The 21,439-nt window shown below is 41.5% G+C and overlaps 10 non-coding genes across 10 annotated transcripts; all 10 read left to right on the top strand.

The window, feature by feature from the left end:
- The first annotated feature begins 6,713 nt into the window (after positions 1-6,713).
- trnap-agg (transfer RNA proline (anticodon AGG)) lies at positions 6,714-6,785 on the top strand. Its single transcript has one exon. It is a non-coding gene; the product is annotated as a tRNA-Pro (tRNA).
- Positions 6,786-7,208: 423 nt separating this feature from the next.
- On the top strand, positions 7,209-7,280 carry trnap-cgg (transfer RNA proline (anticodon CGG)). Its single transcript has one exon. It is a non-coding gene; the product is annotated as a tRNA-Pro (tRNA).
- Positions 7,281-9,028: 1,748 nt separating this feature from the next.
- trnat-agu (transfer RNA threonine (anticodon AGU)) lies at positions 9,029-9,100 on the top strand. The gene has a single exon. It is a non-coding gene; the product is annotated as a tRNA-Thr (tRNA).
- A 422-nt stretch (positions 9,101-9,522) lies between these two features.
- On the top strand, positions 9,523-9,594 carry trnap-cgg (transfer RNA proline (anticodon CGG)). The gene has a single exon. It is a non-coding gene; the product is annotated as a tRNA-Pro (tRNA).
- A 449-nt stretch (positions 9,595-10,043) lies between these two features.
- Positions 10,044-10,115, top strand: trnaq-cug (transfer RNA glutamine (anticodon CUG)). Its single transcript has one exon. It is a non-coding gene; the product is annotated as a tRNA-Gln (tRNA).
- A 1,510-nt stretch (positions 10,116-11,625) lies between these two features.
- On the top strand, positions 11,626-11,697 carry trnap-cgg (transfer RNA proline (anticodon CGG)). The gene has a single exon. It is a non-coding gene; the product is annotated as a tRNA-Pro (tRNA).
- A 1,015-nt stretch (positions 11,698-12,712) lies between these two features.
- trnap-agg (transfer RNA proline (anticodon AGG)) lies at positions 12,713-12,784 on the top strand. Its single transcript has one exon. It is a non-coding gene; the product is annotated as a tRNA-Pro (tRNA).
- A 424-nt stretch (positions 12,785-13,208) lies between these two features.
- On the top strand, positions 13,209-13,280 carry trnap-cgg (transfer RNA proline (anticodon CGG)). The gene has a single exon. It is a non-coding gene; the product is annotated as a tRNA-Pro (tRNA).
- A 1,754-nt stretch (positions 13,281-15,034) lies between these two features.
- On the top strand, positions 15,035-15,106 carry trnap-agg (transfer RNA proline (anticodon AGG)). The gene has a single exon. It is a non-coding gene; the product is annotated as a tRNA-Pro (tRNA).
- Positions 15,107-16,618: 1,512 nt separating this feature from the next.
- Positions 16,619-16,690, top strand: trnap-agg (transfer RNA proline (anticodon AGG)). The gene has a single exon. It is a non-coding gene; the product is annotated as a tRNA-Pro (tRNA).
- Positions 16,691-21,439: the final 4,749 nt, after the last annotated feature.

Here is a 21,439-nt window from a genome sequence, read left to right as displayed (position 1 = left end):
GTTGGTATTTGACATCTGTGTAATGTCTGAATACACTGTTAATAAAATTTTTTTTTTTGAAAAGTCTTTGAATTTAGAATTTTTTATTTACTTTTTATTTTCAGTTGTAACTCTTTTCTAAATAATGAATTGAACATTCATCATAACATTGACAGAATCACAGATTTTTTTAATGCCATTTACGATTATTTTTATTATTAATGATCTTTTAGAGGTTCTTTTAAGATCAGTCTTTGAACTGAACAGTTTGTTTTTGAATAACATTTTGGTACATTATAGATGTAACTTATGCCAAGTCATGAGATATGAATCACTTCAATTACATCATAACACTGACAAGAATGTTGAACTCGGAAAACAGCTGGATTAGGAAATGTACAGTATTTTACAACGTATGCCATTTAACAATAGTAATTGTTTTCTGAACTTTCGATTATCAGGTGGTGATGTGTTTTCTGTAGAACAATATTTTAACTCAATCTAGTCAAGTGCATAGTTCGACTAATAAGCAAACTTATGCCAATTCAACCACACCTTTACACTAACCCAAATCCAGTGTCACATGTTGCAATACAGGCCTCCAGATCCATAGAAAACTCATTAAATGTACTGTAGTGACCAGGTAAACGTAGGATTTGGAAACATGTTGATGATCTTGGATGATTAGAACGGATCACTTCAACCTTCATGCCACATGAGGGAAGCTCCCATCCGACCCAGAACTTCACAAGTTGTTGAAGTGTACCTGCACTTGCTTCGAAGCAATAGTAATAATAATTTATATTAGTAAATGCATTTGTTACATTTAAAAAAATGTCTTGATTCAACTCAGTCTCAGAATATCTATCATACCAATTTCAATGAAACGACGTAGGTACTCTGCAATGCGACATTTAATGTGAAGTGGGTATGTATCCTCATCGTCATCTTCCTCCTCCTCAGCAGGCCATACAATATTATCCAGGATAGTCTTTATTTAATTAAGAATAAACTGAAGAATTATAGATTCAACCAAAATATTTGAATGTAATCCTGTCCAATACTACATAAAATTCATGTTATAATACCTGAGCACAGCATGCAATGTCTGAGTGTCTGGGGAACATCAAAGGGACAGCATCTGGACGTTCTTGCAGCAGTGACCAAACGTTTGTGTCTTTCAAACCACGTCTGAATTGTTTGATCTGACGAATGGTCCTTCCAAGAACCTATACAACAGAATACAGACCAAATATTTAATTATAGTTTGACTGCTTTTAATTGTGGAGCAAAACAGATGTAGGTAAGATTAAAATATAAAATTACAGCATGATGCAGAAGTCGGTTGAACAGCCAATGTCTATTGTCATTTGTGACACCAGGGAGGTCCCAAGATAGAGCCAAGTCTAGGATGGCTTTCTTGTCTTGATCTGAAATTTTAGCATCTCCCTCAAGCTGTAGGAAACGTTTTCATTGTGAAATTTCAAATATAATTTTAATTGTACAGGTGATTGATAAGTGGTTTAAAATCAAACATTTGCATACCAACTGTATAGTTTCACGATGATCTAGGTCTGGGCAGTCTTGTAGCTGAATAGTGGCTGTTTCAGTTGGTCTTCCTAGTAAAACATGTATTACAGCAGGACTAATCCCTGGTAAACAAGGGCCACCATGGATGAAGGAGTGGCCAACCATCCTCCCAGCCATTAGGAAAAGGTCACTCTCCACTAGAATTTGGGATGTGGAGGGTACAAGATGATCGGGCTCACCCTCAAATAACAAAGTTGTTCCTGTGTTCCCTACAAAATAGATTTGTGAAAGAAAACTTTTGGCCAATAAATTACTACAGTTAAAATTTCAATTCATAAATATTTACTTAGTTATGTTATACAAAATGGCTACAGTAAAGCATTCACATTGGTCTATTATCTTTTTTTGTGTGCAAGTCAATAAACAAGGTCATTGGAATCAACAGTTAACTCTTACCTAAATTGATCATGAAGCCATTTGTCAGTTTTAAAACTGCCGTACTGAGAATATGACGATTCACCCCCTCACCAGTGGCGGCATCACCTGTTAAAGATGACATTAAATAATTAGTTCTCCCAAAATAGTAAAATCTGCATTTTACATTGTAGATGAACTAACCTTTTTTACTAGGTAACAACTTTTCAGAGAACATACCAGACATTTGTTTACTATTTATGGTAATACATTATCAGTGTACTTTTTATAAATCATGATATTGAGAAAATATTACCTCTGAGGATACAGGAAAATGGCCTAGCCCAGTTGATATTTGGTCGCTTGTAGAAAGAAATTATCTCTCTATCCTGCTCCTCTAGGTCGTCCCTGAGATCTAACATGAAACGCAAGGGTTGTCCCTGTTCTTCAGTACTCAGTAGTTGTTTTCTGTACACATCTGCAGCCATTTTTGGCTCAGTAATCTTCTTCCAATCTGAAGTTATAAGAAAAACTAATTTTGTTTACTGTTTTCAACTTAATGTTTTAACCTATTTAAAACTCAATGTCAATGTCAACCATTATTCTTATTGCATCCACTCAACCTTCTCTTTCAAGAGATGTTCTGGCTACAGCATCCTCATCGCCCCTTCTGCTGGATGGTCCGGCTACAGCATCCTCGCCACCTACTCTCCTGTTGGATGGTCCGGCTACAGCATCCTCGCCACCTACTCTCCTGTTGGGTGGTCCGGCTACCTCTTGCTGTTCAGATGCAGCATCCTCTCCACTTTCACTGCTGTGAGGTGGTCCAGTTACAGCATCATTTGTCCACTCTGAAGAGTTCTCCATTTCTCTAGAGCAACTTGCGGAATAAAACAACAACATGTCATCTATGATGATACAAATATTTAAAAAATTAACCCATCTATGTGTAAACTGTACTTTAACATACTTTTCTACACAGAGACTAGCGTGGAATTCAATCATGTCTTCTGGAAAATAACTTCCACAGACTGGACATTGTTCCTATAAGTAGCAGAACAAATGTTTTAAAATGTGTTCAAAGTAATAACATTAATATTTATACTTGAAGAAGTTTTTTTTTTTTTTTTTACAGACCATGCTAGGTTTGATCTTTTTTTCCTCACTGACATAAATTATGTCCTCATCTGGACTTTCTTCCTGTTATAGAAAAAAAAAATCTTACTGGGAAATCAAACATTACACATCTACAGTATAATAGTAAAATAAACTATGATATATCTGTAAACTTTACACAAACTTACTGATGCATTTTCTGAGTCTAGTGCACAATTGTCAATGTGCAGAGCCAAAACTTGAAGTGGCATGGTGACTCCACACTTTTTGCAAACAGATTTGGGCATCTTTCTCAAATTCTGCTGAATGTGGGGATAATGGTGTACTGTCTATTGTATCTTGCAGTGGAACTATGTATAGTGTGATCTTTCCATTGCTAGAAGCCACTTTTAAACATTTGGTTGTATAGCCTTCAGACTCGGGTGGCACCACAGTCAACTTTCTTTGTCCGCATCCACCTTGTTATTAAGTACAAGACATGGACCTGATTAGTAATATTTTGAAGTGGAACATTATTAAACATAGAATACATACACTGTAAAAAGGCTTACAACTTTCTGCATGTGTTAAAATATTCCTGCATTATAATATGCTGAATAAAAGATAAACATACTATAGTAATTACTATTGATAGTGCTGTGGAACTTAGCCTCTGTATTTTCTTATAGAATCAAACAACAATCCCCATACCTGCAGCTTTATAGCAAAGCCAACCGCCAGCTAGTTGTTTCATTTTATGGTACTCGTCTTCGAGGATACTGACAATCTTAATCAAGAATCAGAAGGAGTAAGAATGAAGAACAGTCACCAAAAGATTGTATTAAATAAAGTGAAAACTGAGCACATATGCCGAAGTGAGTACACTACCTCTTTGTGAGTAGCATTTTCTGGCAATGACACTACCCTTCGTCCAAGGCCTGCCTGAAGCAACCTAAGCTCTTCTGCCCCCTTAGGAGTTCTGTCAGTATGCTCTGGGAGCAGAAAGAATTGTATGGAGAACGTCCGTATGGATTTGGTTACTTGAAAACGGCGTTTTCCTTGTTTTTTTAAAAACAGTCCAGGAAATGATCTGTCAAAAAAGAAACAGTTGAGGGTGAGGAAAAAAGAAAAAGTCGGAAACACCTCTGAGCTGATTGGTCAAAAGATTCTATTATAAGAAAGATCTGTGAAATACATTTTCAGACATACAGCTGGCATCTCAGTTTTATGGACTGCACCAATAAAGTCTGATCTTCGGTATCTGGAACTTTTGGAGGTTTTTTTGGAGAGACAATTTTTTTTTTTTCACAACATGGCTATAACAAACATTTATTTTGTGTTCCAAATAACAGTGAGTGAATAATGACAGATTTTGCATTACTGTTAATGGTTTTAAAAGTAAAAACTAACCTTTGCATTTCATTGTTGACAGTGGGTGCTGGAGTAGGCCTATTTGTCCCTGTATTAGGAGATCCACTAGGTTTTCCGGAGACAGATGTGACCCCTGTATGTATAAGACCAGGAGCTCCACTTCTAATCGATCCTGGCCGGGAAGGGGTAGGGGTGGCTGCGGGGGTGGGGGTGGGGTTGTGGCGTGCTTCCTCCACACAGTCCAACAAATTTTTAAGAGCATTTTGTAACCTATCTTGCCGGGCCTGCTCCTGAAAAGTAATTAGAGTGGTAGCTGCACTACTACAGTACTCAACCTGCCTTTCTTATTACCTCACACATAATCATAACAGCAGGATCTAAACAACTAACAATGCATACTTTGATAGGGAATATTGCTTTGGGATTGTTGGGATGAGCACTGCATGATATACTGAGAACTAGCTCAATCTGCTGCAGAAAGAATAACGTTAGTAGAATAAATGAGCAATGGACACACACTGTGTTTAAATTATAGATTTGGATATCAGCTCAAAGCTCTAAGCAGATTATATGATATACACCATATAATATGCTTAGACCTTTGAGCTGATGCTTAACATATACATCCTTTCAATGAAAATGCCAAACCAGCCGAATCTGTTTTTCTTAACACCGAGAATGTCATAGTATGCAGTATTAACACACGGGAGGCGGAAGTCGGCTTAATAGTATCCTACACAACTTATAAATTATTTAAATATAGGCCTACAACAATTGTTTATTATTATATATTTGTGTGTGCGTTAAAAGTACCATAACGGCGGCGAGGAAGATGCTGAGCCAAGTCAGAAAGTCACTCACGAAGGAGTTTGTTTCTCTTCTGGTGACTGGCGCGATAATTGAACCAATCAGATAAGAGTAAATCGAGAGTCAGCAAGAAGCTCATTTGATTGGCTACATGAAGAAGGTGGACCCGCCCTCCTCTTTCACGCTTGCAAAGCTAAGTCAGTGATAGAATCGTGCCAAAACTGTAAGCGCAGAAAGACGAACTGTGCAAACCAGGTTATTTCGGGAGCGTTTATCCTACACACCCAACAAGTAATTTAGACGTTTGCAGCAGTTTATTTTTTAAACAAAGTTTGATTTTACGCAATTAATCTGTTTTGCAGTTCTTGACTCTGTTGCTTTCGCTTGCAAATTGATGTTCACAGACCTGCAGTACTTTTGGCCGCATCTGTGCGCTGAAACAGTGCCAAAAGTGTACACGCGGAAAAATGGAAGTCAGAAGAATGCAGATCCTTATTATTTTGCGTTAGCATGAAGCTGCAGTTTCACAATACATGAATTACACTTACGAATAACACTAAAATGCTGCAAATATTTTTTTCTTACACTTGAAAGTCGACTTACACCTTTACAAATCTTATCTTGCGCATGCAAATTTGATTTACGCTTGCAATCTTATTTACACTTTCACAAATTTTACCTTGCGCTTGCAATTCATTATGGCATAATTTTATCTTCATAATTACACTGAACATTTAAAGGTCCTAGGTTCGATCCTGGGTTTACTCAGAGTGGAGCCGTGAATGCTTTTCGGACACCATTCTGATGCTTGCTGGTTAGTTGCTTTCCGCAGAGCCTCCTTGAATATTTTCTACACTTCAAACAGATGTGCAGACACTGTTGGTTCCATGGTGTAACGGTTAGCACTCTGGACTCTGATCCAGTGATCTGAGTTCAAATCTCGGTGGAACCTTCAAGAGTCTGTCTGGCTGTGCTTGGCAAGGAGGAGATTTGGGGTATGTCACAACTTTCTCTGTGGCAGTGTGTCTTAAAATGTATTGCTACAGTGGCCTCCTTTTATCATGGCCTCCAAACAATCTAGAACTCACATAAAACTGAGCTGGAACTAAATTGAGAAGACCGATGTCACCTGACCTTCTGTGGTGAAGCAGTACAGACCTCAGACAGCTTCTCATCAGCAAGATTTGCGTGGCAGTGCAACAATGTAGACTTCTGCTGTTAAATTCAGCTCTTGTGTTTTGTAGTTGATATTTTAATCAACATTATTCTACAAAGGTAGGCCAAGCTAGAGCTGGTAGGTAAAAATTGAGTTTCTCAGAAATCTGGTCAGTGCATGAGCTCTATTTCTGCCCTTGTCAGCTAGAGCTGGTAGGTAAAAATTGAGTTTCTCAGAAATCTGGTCAGTGCATGAGCCCTATTTCTGCCCTTGTCAGCTAAGAGGCAGGATATTGGAGCGACCGTAGCATCGAACAGAGTGAAATACGTGGCAAAGTTGCCTCCACTGAGCAGCAACTTGTGGCTCGTTGGTCTAGGGGTATGATTCTCGCTTAGGGTGCGAGAGGTCCCGGGTTCAAATCCCGGACGAGCCCTCTTCTGTCTTTGCAGCATCTTTTCTTGAACAGTTTCAGTCCATTCTGCCATCCCGGGTCAAACATACGCCACTGTCAATTAAGACTAAAGCTGCGTCTGCATGTTTTCATGCCCACTTCCCTCTGCTCTTCTTAGTTCTTAATCTGCAGTTTAAATTTTGACTTGACATTTTTCCAAAAATTGGTTTAGGAATGCAGCCCAAGCAGTGGAGATATGGCAAAAAAATAGATTCTTGGATCGCTTCACAGCCCTGTGAGCCTTCATCTTGCGTTTGCTAGATGCAGGAGCATCTGAGGGCTTGTTGGTGTTGGTGTGTGTTTTTTTTTCTTTTATTGCTGTAAGGGAGCAAGTGGGCCCAAGTTCAAATCCCAGATGAGCCCGATTTGCAGCTCCTTGTTTTGAGTAGTGTCTGGGTACATGGTGGCTCGTTGGTCTAGGGGTATGATTCTCGCTTCGGGTGTGAGAGGTCCCGGGTTCAAATCCCGGACGAGCCCACATTGAGCATATTGCTGAGAAGTATCAGTCAATTCTGCCTTCTTTCGGTCAATACTACTCCTGCATGTTTTTGTGCTGATTTCTCCCTGTTCGTAGTTCCTCATCTGCAATTTAAACTTTGTTCAACACTTCGCTCTTTGGGTTCCGGCGCTTTCACTGAAAGGTGGGGGTGTGTCTAAAATTGTTCAGATCGGCTGCCATGCAGGGTAGCCGTTTGCGGTTGACTGGAGGCTCGTGTCCTTTGCTTTGATGTTTTTCTCAATATTGGTTTACAAGGTTCAGAGAGCGTTACACTGAACATTTAAAGGTCCCAGGTTCGATCCTGGGTTTACTCAGAGTGGAGCCGTGAATGCTTTTCGGACACCATTCTGATGCTTGCTGGTTAGTTGCTTTTCGCAGAGCCTCCTTGAATGTTTTCTACACTTCAAACAGATGTGCAGACACTGTTGGTTCCATGGTGTAACGGTTAGCATGCTGGACTCTGAATCCAGTGATCTGAGTTCAAATCTTTGTGGAACCTTCAAGAGTCTGTCTGGCTGTGCTTGGCAAGGAGGAGCTTTGGGGTATGCCACAACTTTCTCTGTGGCAGTGTGTCTTAAAATGTATTGCTACAGTGGCCTCCTTTAACTATTGCTCTTCTATTGCTCCTTTACTCTTCTATTGCTCCTTTAACTATTGCTCCTTTAACTATTGCTCTTCTATTGCTGTATGGGAGCAAGTGTGAGAGGTGTGAGAGGTCCCGGGTTCAAATCCCGGACGAGCCCACATTGAGCATATTGCTGAGAAGTATCAGTCATTTCTGCCTTCTTTCAGCCAATAATACTCCTGCATGTTTTCGTGCCGATTTCTCCCTGTTCGTAGTTCCTCATCTCAAATTTAAACTTTGTACAACACTTCGCTCTTTGGGTTCCCGCACTTTCACTGAAAGGTGGGGGTGTGTCTAAGATGGTTCAGATCGGCTGCCATGCAGTGTAGCCGTTTGCGGTTGACTGGAGGCTCGGGTCCTTTGCTTTGATGTTTTTCTAAATATTGGTTTACAAGGTTCAGAGAGCGTTACACTGAACATTTAAAGGTCCCAGGTTCTATCCTGGGTTTACTCAGAGTGGAGCCGTGAATGCTTTTCGGACACCATTCTGATGCTTGCTGGTTAGTTGCTTTTCGCAGAGCCTCCTTGAATGTTTTCTACACTTCAAACAGATGTGCAGACACTGTTGGTTCCATGGTGTAACGGTTAGCACTCTGGACTCTGAACCTTCAAGAGTCTGTCTGGCTGTGTTTGGCAAGGAGGAGCTTTGGGGTATGTCACAACTTTCTCTGTGGCAGTGTGTCTTAAAATGTATTGCTACAGTGGCCTCCTTTAACCATGGCCTCCAAACAATCTAGAACTCACATAAAACTGAGCTGGAACTAAATTGAGAAGACCGATGTCACCTGACCCTCTGTGGAGAAGCAGTACAGACCTCAGACAGCTTCTCATCAGCAAGATTTGCGTGGCAGTGCCACAATGTAGACTTCAGCTGTTAAATTCAGCTCGTGTGTTTTGTCTTTGATATTTTAATCAACATTATTCTACAAAGGTATGTTAAGCTAGAGCTGGTAGGTAAAAATTGAGTTTTTTTCAGATATCTGGTCAATGCATGAGCTCTATTTCTGCCCTTGTCAGCTAAGAGGCAGGATGTTGGAGCGACCGTAGCATCGAACAGAGTGAAATACGTGGCAAAGTGGCCTCCACTGAGCAGCAACTTGTGGCTTGTTGGTCTAGGGGTATGATTCTTGCTTAGTGTGCGAGAGGTCCCGGGTTCAAATCCCGGACGAGCCCTCTTCTGTCTTTGCACCATCTTTTCTTGAGCAGTTTCAGTCCATTCTGCCATCCCGGGTCAAACATACACCACTGTCAATTAAGACTAAAGCTGCGTCTGCATGTTTTCATGTCCACTTCTCTCTGTCCTTCTTAGTTCTTAATCTGCAGTTTAAACTTTGACTTGACATTTTTCCAAAAATTGGTTTAGGAATGCAGCCCAAGCTGTGGAGAAATGGCAAAAAATAGATTCTTGGATCGCTTCACAGCCATGTGAGTCTTCATCTTGCGTTTGCTAGATGCAGGAGCATCTGAGGGCTTGTTGGTGTTGGGGTGTGGTTTTTTTTCATTTATTGCTGTATGGGAGCAAGTGGGCCCAAGTTCAAATCCCAGATGAGCCCGCTTTGCAGCTCCTTGTTTTGAGTAGTGTCTGGGTGCATGCTGGCTCGTTGGTCTAGGGGTATGATTCTCGCTTCGGGTGTGAGAGGTCCTGGGTTCAAATCCCGGACGAGCCCACATTGAGCATATTGCTGAGAAGTATCAATCAATTCTGCCTTCTTTCGGTCAATAGTACTCCTGCATGTTTTCGTGCTGATTTCTCCCTGTTCGTAGTTCCTCATCTGCAATTTAAACTTTGTACAACACTTCGCTCTTTGGGTTCCTGCACTTTCACTGAAAGGTGGGGGTGTGTCTAAGATGGTTCAGATCGGCTGCCATGCAGGGTAGCCGTTTGCGGTTGACTGGAGGCTCGTGTCCTTTGCTTTGATGTTTTTCTAAATATTGGTTTACAAGGTTCAGAGAGCGTTACACTGAACATTTAAAGGTCCCAGGGTTGATCCTGGGTTTACTCAGAGTGGAGCCGTGAATGCTTTTCGGACACCATTCTGATGCTTGCTAGTTAGTTGCTTTTCGCAGAGCCTCCTTGAATGTTTTCTACACTTCAAACAGATGTGCAGACACTGTTGGTTCCATGGTGTAACGGTTAGCACTCTGGACTCTGAATCCAGTGATCCGAGTTCAAATCTTGGTGGAACCTTCAAGAGTCTGTCTGCCTGTGCTTGGCAAGGAGGAGCTTTGGGGTATGTCACAACTTTCCCTGTGGCAGTGTGTCTTAAAATGTATTGCTACACTGGCCTCCTTTAACCATGGCCTCCAAACAATCTAGAACTCACATAAAACTGAGCTGGAACTAAATTGAGAAGACAGATGTCACCTGACCCTCTGTGGAGAAGCAGTACAGACCTCAGACAGCTTCTCATCAGGAAGATTTGCGTGGCAGTGCCACAATGTAGACTTCTGCTGTTAAATTCAGCTCTTGTGTTTTGTCGTTGATATTTAAATCAACATTATTCTACAAAAGTAGGCCAAGCTAGAGCTGGTAGGTAAAAATTGAGATTCTCAGAAATCTGGTCAGTGCATCTGGTCAGAGCTCTATTTCTGCCCTTGTCAGCTAAGAGGCAGGATGTTGGAGCGACCGTAGCATCGAACAGAGTGAAATACGTGGCAAAGTGGCCTCCACTGAGCAGCAACTTGGTGGTACCTTCAAGAGTCTGTCTGGCTGTGCTTGGCAAGGAGGTGCTTTGGGGTATGTCACAACTTTCTCTGTGGCAGTGTGTCTTAAAATGTATTGCTACAGTGGCCTCCTTTAACCATGGCCTCCAAACAATCTAGAACTCACATAAAACTGAGCTGGAACTAAATTGAGAAGACCGATGTCACCTGACCCTCTGTGGAGAAGCAGTACAGACCTCAGACAGCTTTTCATCAGTAAGATTTGCGTGGCAGTGCCACAATGTAGACTTCTGCTGTTAAATTCAGCTCGTGTGTTTTGTCGTTGATATTTAAATCAACATTATTATACAAAAGTAGGCCAAGCTAGAGCTGGTAGGTAAAAATTGAGTTTCTCAGAAATCTGGTCAGTGCATCTGGTCAGAGCTCTATTTCTGCCCTTGTCAGCTAAGAGGCAGGATGTTGGAGCGACCGTAGCATCGAACAGTGTGAAATACGTGGCAAAGTGGCCTCCACTGAGCAGCAACTTGGTGGTACCTTCAAGAGTCTGTCTGGCTGTGCTTGGCAAGGAGGTGCTTTGGGGTATGTCACAACTTTCTCTGTGGCAGTGTGTCTTAAAATGTATTGCTACAGTGGCCTCCTTTAACCATGGCCTCCAAACAATCTAGAACTCACAAAAAACTGAGCTGGAACTAAATTGAGAAGACCGATGTCACCTGACCCTCTGTGGAGAAGCAGTACAGACCTCAGACAGCTTCTCATCAGCAAGATTTGCGTGGCAGTGCCACAATGTAGACTTCTGCTGTTAAATTCAGCTCGTGTGTTTTGTTGTTGATATTTTAATCAACATTATTCTACAAAGGTAGGCCAAGCTAGAGCTGGTAGGTAAAAATTGAGTTTCTCAGAAATCTGGTGAGTGCATCTGGTCAGAGCTCTATTTCTGCCCTTGTCAGCTAAGAGGCAGGATGTTGGAGCGACAGTAGCATCGAACAGAGTGAAAGACGTAGCAAATGGGCCTCCACTGAGCAGCAACTTGTGGCTCGTTGGTCTAGGGGTATGATTCTCGCTTCGGGTGTGAGAGGTCCCGGGTTCAAATCCCGGACGAGCCCACTTGAGCATATTGCTGAGAAGTATCAGTCAATTCTGCCTTCTTTCGGTCAATAGTACTCCTGCATGTTTTCGTGCTGATTTCTCCCTGTTCGTAGTTCCTCATCTGCAATTTAAACTTTGTACAACACTTCGCTCTTTGGGTTCCCGCACTTTCACTGAAAGGTGGGGGTGTGTCTAAGATGGTTCAGATCGGCTGCCATGCAGGGTAGCCGTTTGCAGTTGACTGGAGGCTCGTGTCCTTTGCTTTGATGTTTTTCTCAATATTGGTTTACAAGGTTTAGAGAGCGTTACACTGAACATTTAAAGGTCCCAGGTTCAATCCTGGGTTTACTCAGAGTGGAGCCGTGAATGCTTTCGGACACCATTCTGATGCTTGCTGGTTAGTTGCTTTTCGCAGAGCCTCCTTGAATGTTTTCTACACTTCAAACAGATGTGCAGACACTGTTGGTTCCATGGTGTAACGGTTAGCACACTGGACTCTGAATCCAGTGATCTGAGTTCAACTCTTGGTGGAACCTTGGGGTCTGTCTGGCTGTGCTTGGCAAGGAGGAGCTTTGTGGTATGTCACAACTTTCTCTGTGGCAGTGTGTCTTAAAATGTATTGCTACAGTGGCCTCCTTTAACCATGGCCTCCAAACAATCTAGAACTCACATAAAACTGAGCTGGAACTAAATTGAGAAGACCGCTGTCACCTGACCCTCTGTGGAGAAGCAGTACAGACCTCAGACAGCTTCTCATCAGCAAGATTTGCGTGGCAGTGCCACAATGTAGACTTCTGCTGTTAAATTCAGCTCTTGTGTTTTGTCGTTGATATTTTAATCAACATTATTCTACAAAGGTAGGCCAAGCTAGAGCTGGTAGGTAAAAATTGAGTTGCTCAGAAATCTGGTCAGTGCATCTGGTCAGAGCTCTATTTCTGCCCTTGTCAGCTAAGAGGCAGGATATTGGAGCGACCGTAGCATCGAACAGAGTGAAATACATGGCAAAGTGGCCTCCACTGAGCAGCAACTTGTGGCTCGTTGGTCTAGGGGTATGATTCTCGCTTAGGGTGCGAGAGGTCCCGGGTTCAAATCCCGGACGAGCCCTCTTCTGTCTTTGCAGCATCTTTTCTTGAGCAGTTTCAGTCCATTCTGCCATCCCGGGTCAATCATACGCCACTGTCAATTAAGACTAAAGCTGCTTCTGCATGTTTTCATGCCCACTTCTCTTCTGCTCTTGTTAGTTCTTAATCTGCAGTTTAAACTTTGACTTTACATTTTTCCAAAAATTGGTTTAGGAATGCAGCCCAAGCAGTGGAGATATGGCAAAAAATAGATGCTTGGATCGCTTTACGGCCCTGTGAGCCTTCATCTTGCGTTTGCTAGATGCAGGAGCATCTGAGGGCTTGTTGGTGTTGGGGTGTGTTTTTTTTTTCTTTTATTGCTGTATGGGAGCAAGTGGATCCAAGTTAAAATCCCAGATAAACCCGCTTTGCAGCTCCTTGTTTTGAGTAGTGTCTGGGTACATGGTGGCTCGTTGGTCTAGGGGTATGATTCTCGCTTCGGGTGTGAGAGGTCCCGGGTTCAAATCCCGGACGAGCCCACATTGAGCATATTGCTGAGAAGTATCAGTCAATTCTGCCTTCTTTCGGTCAATACTACTCCTGCATGTTTTTGTGCTGATTTCTCCCTGTTCGTAGTTCCTCATCTGCAATTTAAACTTTGTTCAACACTTCGCTCTTTGGGTTCCGGCGCTTTCACTGAAAGGTGGGGGTGTGTCTAAAATTGTTCAGATCGGCTGCCATGCAGGGTAGCCGTTTGCGGTTGACTGGAGGCTCGTGTCCTTTGCTTTGATGTTTTTCTCAATATTGGTTTACAAGGTTCAGAGAGCGTTACACTGAACATTTAAAGGTCCCAGGTTCGATCCTGGGTTTACTCAGAGTGGAGCCGTGAATGCTTTTCGGACACCATTCTGATGCTTGCTGGTTAGTTGCTTTTCGCAGAGCCTCCTTGAATGTTTTCTACACTTCAAACAGATGTGCAGACACTGTTGGTTCCATGGTGTAACGGTTAGCATGCTGGACTCTGAATCCAGTGATCTGAGTTCAAATCTTGGTGGAACCTTCAAGAGTCTGTCTGGCTGTGCTTGGCAAGGAGGAGCTTTGGGGTATGTCACAACTTTCTCTGTGGCAGTGTGTCTTAAAATGTATTGCTACAGTGGCCTCCTTTAACTATTGCTCTTCTATTGCTCCTTTACTCTTCTATTGCTCCTTTAACTATTGCTCCTTTAACTATTGCTCTTCTATTGCTGTATGGGAGCAAGTGTGAGAGGTGTGAGAGGTCCCGGGTTCAAATCCCGGACGAGCCCACATTGAGCATATTGCTGAGAACTATCAGTCATTTCTGCCTTCTTTCAGCCAATAATACTCCTGCATGTTTTCGTGCCGATTTCTCCCTGTTCGTAGTTCCTCATCTCAAATTTAAACTTTGTACAACACTTCGCTCTTTGGGTTCCCGCACTTTCACTGAAAGGTGGGGGTGTGTCTAAGATGGTTCAGATCGGCTGCCATGCAGGGTAGCCGTTTGCGGTTGACTGGAGGCTCGGGTCCTTTGCTTTGATGTTTTTCTCAATATTGGTTTACAAGGTTCAGAGAGCGTTACACTGAACATTTAAAGGTCCCAGGTTCTATCCTGGGTTTACTCAGAGTGGAGCCGTGAATGCTTTTCGGACACCATTCTGATGCTTGCTGGTTAGTTGCTTTTCGCAGAGCCTCCTTGAATGTTTTCTACACTTCAAACAGATGTGCAGACACTGTTGGATCCATGGTGTAACGGTTAGCACTCTGGACTCTGAACCTTCAAGAGTCTGTCCTTTCTGTGTTTGGCAAGGAGGAGCTTTGGGGTATGTCACAACTTTCTCTGTGGCAGTGTGTCTTAAAATGTATTGCTACAGTGGCCTCCTTTAACCATGGCCTCCAAACAATCTAGAACTCAAATAAAACTGAGCTGGAACTAAATTGAGAAGACCGATGTCACCTGACCCTCTGTGGAGAAGCAGTACAGACCTCAGACAGCTTCTCATCAGCAAGATTTGCGAGGCAGTGCCACAATGTAGACTTCTGCTGTTAAATTTAGCTCTTGTGCTTTGTCGTTGATATTTTAATTAACATTACTCTACAAAGGTAGGCCAAGCTAGAGCTGGTAGGTAAAAATTGAGTTTCTCAGAAATCTGGTCAGTTTATTTGATCAGAGCTCTATTTCTGCCCTTGTCAGCTAAGAGGAAGGATATTGGAGCGACCGTAGCATCGAACAGAGTGAAATACATGGCAAAGTGGCCTCCACTGAGCAGCAATTTGTGGCTCGTTGGTCTAGGGGTATGATTCTCGCTTAGGGTGCGAGAGGTCCCGGGTTCAAATCCCGGACGAGCCCTCTTCTGTCTTTGCAGCTTCTTTTCTTGAGCAGTTTCAGTCCATTCTGCCATCCCGGGTCAATCATACGCCACTGTCAATTAAGACTAAAGCTGCGTCTGCATGTTTTCATGCCCACTTCTCTCTGCTCTTCTTAGTTCTTAATCTGCAGTTTAAACTTTGACTTGACATTTTTCCAAAAATTGGTTTAGGAATGCAGCCCAAGCAGTGGAGATATGGCAAAAAATAGATTCTTGGATCACTTTACGGCCCTGTGAGCCTTCATCTTGCGTTTGCTAGATGCAGGAGCATCTGAGGGCTTGTTGGTGTTGGGGTGTGTTTTTTTTTTCTTTTATTGCTGTATGGGAGCAAGTGGGCCCCAGTTCAAATACCAGATGAGCCTGCTTTGCAGCTCCTTGTTTTGAGTAGTGTCTGTGTACATGGTGGCTTGTTGGTCTAGGGGTATGATTCTCGCTTTGGGTGTGAGAGGTTCTGGGTTCAAATCCTGGACGAGCCCACATTGAGCATATTGCTGAGAAGTATCAGTCAATTCTGCCTTCTTTCGGTCAATTGTACTCCTGCATGTTTTCGTGCTGATTTCTCCCTGTTCGTAGTTCCTCATCTGCAATTTAAACTTTGTACAACACTTCGCTCTTTGGGTTCCCGCACTTTCACTGAAAGGTGGGGGTGTGTCTAAGATGGTTCAGATCGGCTGCCATGCAGGGTAGCCGTTTGCGGTTGACTGGAGGCTTGTGTCCTTTGCTTTGATGTTTTTCTCAATATTGGTTTACAAGGTTCCGAGAGCGTTACACTAAACATTTAAAGGTCCCAGGTTCGATCCTGGGTTTACTCAGAGTGGAGCCGTGAATGCTTTCGGACACCATTCTGATGCTTGCTGGTTAGTTGCTTTTCGCAGATGCTCCTTGAATGTTTTCTACACTTCAAACAGATGTGCAGACACTGTTGGTTCCATGGTGTAACGGTTAGCACTCTGGACTCTGAATCCAGTGATCCGAGTTCAACTCTTGGTGGAACCTTGTGGGTCTGTCTGGCTGTGCTTGGCAAGGAGGAGCTTTGGGGTAGGTCACAACTTTCTCTGTGGCAGTGTGTCTTAAAATGTATTGCTACAGTGGCCTCCTTTAACCATGGCCTCCAAACAATCTAGAACTCACATAAAACTGAGCTGGAACTAAATTGAGAAGACCGATGTCACCTGACCCTCTGTGGAGAAGCAGTACAGACCTCAGACAGCTTCTCATCAGCAAGATTTGCGTGACAGTGCCACAATGTAGACTTCTGCTGTTAAATTCAGCTCTTGTGCTTTGTCGTTGATATTTTAATCAACATTACTCTACAAAGGTAGGCCAAGCTAGAGCTAGTAGGTAAAAATTGAGTTTCTCAGAAATCTGGTCAGTGCATTTGGTCAGAGCTCTATTTCTGCCCTTGTCAGCTAAGAGGCAGGATATTGGAGCGACCGTAGCATCGAACAGAGTGAAATACGTGGCAAAGTGGCCTCCACTGAGCAGCAATTTGTGGCTCGTTGGTCTAGGGGTATGATTCTCGCTTAGGGTGCGAGAGGTCCCGGGTTCAAATCCCGGACGAGCCCTCTTCTGTCTTTGCAGCATCTTTTCTTGAGCAGTTTCAGTCCATTCTGCCATCCCTGGTCAATCATACGCCACTGTCAATTAAGACTAAAGCTGCGTCTGCATGTTTTCATGCCCACTTCTCTCTGCTCTTCTTAGTTCTTAATCTGCAGTTTAAACTTTGACTTGACATTTTTCCAAAAATTGGTTTGGGAATGCAGCCCAAGCTGTGGAGATATGGCAAAAAATAGATTCTTGGATCACTTTACGGCCCTGTGAGCCTTCATCTTGCGTTTGCTAGTTGCAGGAGCATCTGAGGGCTTGTTGGTGTTGGGGCGTGTTTTTTTTTCTTCTATTGCTGTATGGGAGCAAGTGGATCCAAGTTAAAATCCCAGATAAACCCGCTTTGCAGCTCCTTGTTTTGAGTAGTGTCTGGTTACATGGTGGCTCGTTGGTCTAGGGGTATGATTCTTGCTTCGGGTTTGAGAGGTCCTGGGTTCAAATCCCGGACGAGCCCACATTGAGCATATTGCTGAGAAGTATCAGTCATTTCTGCCTTCTTTCGGCCAATAATACTCCTGCATGTTTTCGTGCTGATTTCTCCCTGTTCGTAGTTCCTCATCTCCAATTTAAACTTTGTACTTTCAAGTGTAAGAAAAAAATATTTGCAGCATTTTAGTGTTATTCGTAAGTGTAATTCATGTATTGTGAAACTGCAGCTTCATGCTAACGCAAAATAATAAGGATCTGCATTCTTCTGACTTCCATTTTTCTGCGTGTACACTTTTGGCACTGTTTCAGCGCACAGATGCGGCCAAAAGTACTGCAGGTCTGTGAACATCAATTTGCAAGCGAAAGCAACAGAGTCAAGAACTGCAAAACAGATTAATTGCGTAAAATCAAACTTTGTTTAAAAAATAAACTGCTGCAAACGTCTAAGTTACTTGTTGGGTGCGTAGGATAAACGCTCCCGAAATAACCTGGTTTGCACAGTTCGTCTTTCTGCGCTTACAGTTTTGGCACGATTCTATCACTGACTTAGCTTTGCAAGCGTGAAAGAGGAGGGCGGGTCCACCTTCTTCATGTAGCCAATCAAATGAGCTTCTTGCTGACTCTCGATTTACTCTTATCTGATTGGTTCAATTATCGCGCCAGTCACCAGAAGAGAAACAAACTCCTTCGTGAGTGACTTTCTGACTTGGCTCAGCATCTTCCTCGCCGCCGTTATGGTACTTTTAACGCACACACAAATATATAATAATAAACAATTGTTGTAGGCCTATATTAAAATAATTTATAAGTTGTGTAGGCTACTATTAAGCCGACTCCCGCCTCCCGTGTGTTAATACTGCATACTATGACATTCTCGGTGTTAAGAAAAACAGATTCGGCTGGTTTGGCATTTTCATTGAAAGGATGTAGGTCTATATGTTAAGCATCAGCTCAAAATTATGTATATGTTAGGCATCAGCTCAAAGGTCTAAGCATATTAAATGGTATCTGCTTTGAGCTGATGCTAAACTATATAATTAATACATTTTATAGCAAATCTATAATGTGCATGTTGCTAATTGTTATACTGCTGTCTAAATCGTAGGAACTACTAATGAATGCTGTGATGGATAGACTTCACACACGACTGACCCATCTGCTTAATCGGCCACCAGTTGATTTAGATTTTTTGGAGTTTACCTGTTCACAGGAGCTAGTTTTTTTAAGTGCAGTTTCAAGCCAGGAGGATGCAGGATTTCTACATGCTGTAATGAATGGACTTAGAGAGGTTGTGCAGGTGATTGGTGAGATCAACGACAATCACGTGTACAACATTCTAGATTTTGAATCTGGCAAGCTTGGGCGACCAAGAATAGTTTTGTCAGAGGACCGTATTGAGGAACTTATAGCCATGTCTCTACCAGTCCCATGTGTAGCAAAATTGCTGGGAGTGAGCACAAGAACCATACGCCGGAGAATGTCAGAAATAGGATTGTCAGTGAGAGACACATACAGTAGGGTTCAGGATGAAGAGCTAGACACATTAGTCACAGCAGTAAAATCCAGACATCCATATGCTGGATATAGGATGGTGAAGGGTTTGCTGCAGGCTGAGGGTCACAGAGTGCAGTGGGAAAGGATTCGGGCCTCCATGCACAGGGTTGACAGTGCAGGCATCATCTCCAGGCTGACACAGTTGGGATGTGTGGTTCGGCGAACATACTCTGTGCCTAGCCCAGGAGCACTGATGCACATTGATACAAATCATAAGCTCATTCGGTATGTATATACTCATCCTAAATTAGTCAAGGAAATGTTATTAGCTGAACCTTTTTATTTTTTATTTTTCTCCAAAACAGCTACAACATTGTGATCTTCGGGGGCATTGATGGTTTCTCTAGAAAGGTATTTAAATGTGAACAAAGGGCTATTCTGCACGGAAGTCAACTAATTATTACTACCAAACTTGCAACCATTGCTCGAGATCTATAACATGTATATTGCATATTGATGTCTGAATCACATATTGTAAAAAAAATGTTTACACAGATCATGTACCTTGGTGTTGCAACCAACAATCTGGCTTCAACAACCCTTTACTACTTCCAGTGCTCAATTGAGAGATTCGGTCTTCCACTCAGGTAAATGTTGGATTTGATTCAATTTGCGTTTGGTCTAAACCAGGGGTATTAACGCCTGGTCCAGTCCATTGTCCTGCATTAGCTTGTTTAAGTGCATTTGGTTAAAATTTTAAGTTAAACTTATTTGCAAAGAATGTAATGCATACAGTATTTAACATTTTATTCAAAGTAAAATGTTGTATAGTGTAAACCAATGTTGGTAACACTTTATAATAATGTTCAGTTGTAAGCCATTTATAACTGGTTAGTTAATGAACTTATCATTTACAAAACATTCATAAATAATTAGCAAGTGATATACTAACATTTTATGTATGTTTTATAAATTCTGTTACAAATCATTTACAAGTGATTAGTAAATGATTAACAAATCATTTATGAAACATGACTGCATTCATAAATTATTAATAAGTGATATGTTCATTATTTTATGTATGTTTTGTAGATTCAGTTATAAGTAATTTACAATTGATTAGTTAATGATTACTGTAACTAATCATTTACAAAACATGACTATGTGTTTCATAAATAAATAATACATTAAGTTACATTTATTTGTATGTTTTGCTCACATCAGATTGACTGGTTAAAGACTCATGTGTTTCAGAGAAGACAGCTGTCTATACCCTCACCAATCAGCACTTACACTGCAGTAGCCTACACACTGCAGTGTTCAACACCTGCTATAGATGTGTAAACACATGAATAAGTCATTTACAACACTTTCTGCATCCCCTAATCTAAAGTGTAAACCATTCATCACTTCTAAATGTGTTACACATCATTCATAGATAAGATCCACAGATCTTATGCCTTATTGATTCTTTAAAGGAACCGTATGTAAGATTGTGGCCAAAACTGGTACTGCAATCACTTTCAAAACATCAACATCAGTTGAGGGCTGCAACTTTTAAATGACGATATCCTGGCCGGACTACTGTTGTCAGTCATATAAGTATTTTAAATTAACACGATTTATTAATGTCTAGTGACATATCAGGGCAATTTAATGATTAATTTAAATACATTTCTTACATACAGTTCCTTTAAGTGTAAATCTACGAATGATGTGTAAGACAATTACAAGTGATGATTAGTTTACATGTATGTGTATATAAGCCATTGACAACACTTTTTGCACCCTCTAATAATTGCTACATATATACACAAAAAAACTATTTATTAAATATTTATGAAAAGCATATTCATGTTTTGTAAATTATTAGTTATTATTTTACTAATCACTTGTAATGACTTGTAACAGTTTACAAAATATACATAAAATATTAGTATATCACTTTCTAATAATTTATGAATGTTTTCTAAATGATTAGTTCATCATTAACTAACCACTTAAAAATGACTTACAACTGAATGTTATTATAAAGTGTTTTCCAAATTTTGTGAGATAGTTATTTTTAAGATGTGCTATCTAAATATTTGTTTAGGGTCAGGGGAGATCAAGGGGTTGAAAATGTAGAAGTGGCCCGTATGATGTTTTCAGTTCGAGGTACAGGAAGAAGCAGCTTCATTGCGGGGAAGAGTGTCCACAATCAAAGGTTGTACTGTTGTTATACCTATTTCAAATGTTAATTCAAAAAACAATAATGTCAATATTGTAACATAAAATTTATACATTAACAGAATAGAGAGGCTTTGGAGAGATGTCTGGGTTGCAGCCACAAACATCTACTACAATGTGCTTCATCAACTGGAGGAAGAAGGACAGCTGGATATCTCTAACCGTATGCATCTCTTCTGTTGCCACTACGTGTTTGTTCCACGACTTCAAAATCATCTGGACACTTTCCGTGATGGATGGGACAATCATCCCCTAAGTACAGAAGGAAATCTGACTCCAAATCAGTTGTGGGAGATGGGAGGACATAATTTGTGTCTTCCTGAAAATGATGAGGTGCCAATGTTTTATGATTGTATGTCTGGACATTCCATAGGCGTTAATGGTTTTTATACTGTACAAACCGTATATTCTATCCCCTTACACTGCCCCTATCCCTAAACCTACTCATCACAGGAAACATTCTGCATTTTTACATTTAAAAAAAAACCACTGCTTAGTATGTTTTTAAAGCCATTTGAAAAATGAGGACCCTCAAAATGTCCTCATAAATCACGTAT

The sequence above is a fragment of the Carassius carassius genome, chromosome 1, assembly GCF_963082965.1.
Source record: "Carassius carassius chromosome 1, fCarCar2.1, whole genome shotgun sequence".
In the NCBI taxonomy this organism is placed as follows: Eukaryota; Metazoa; Chordata; class Actinopteri; order Cypriniformes; family Cyprinidae; genus Carassius; species Carassius carassius.
This window is presented reverse-complemented; position numbering and strand designations above follow the sequence as displayed.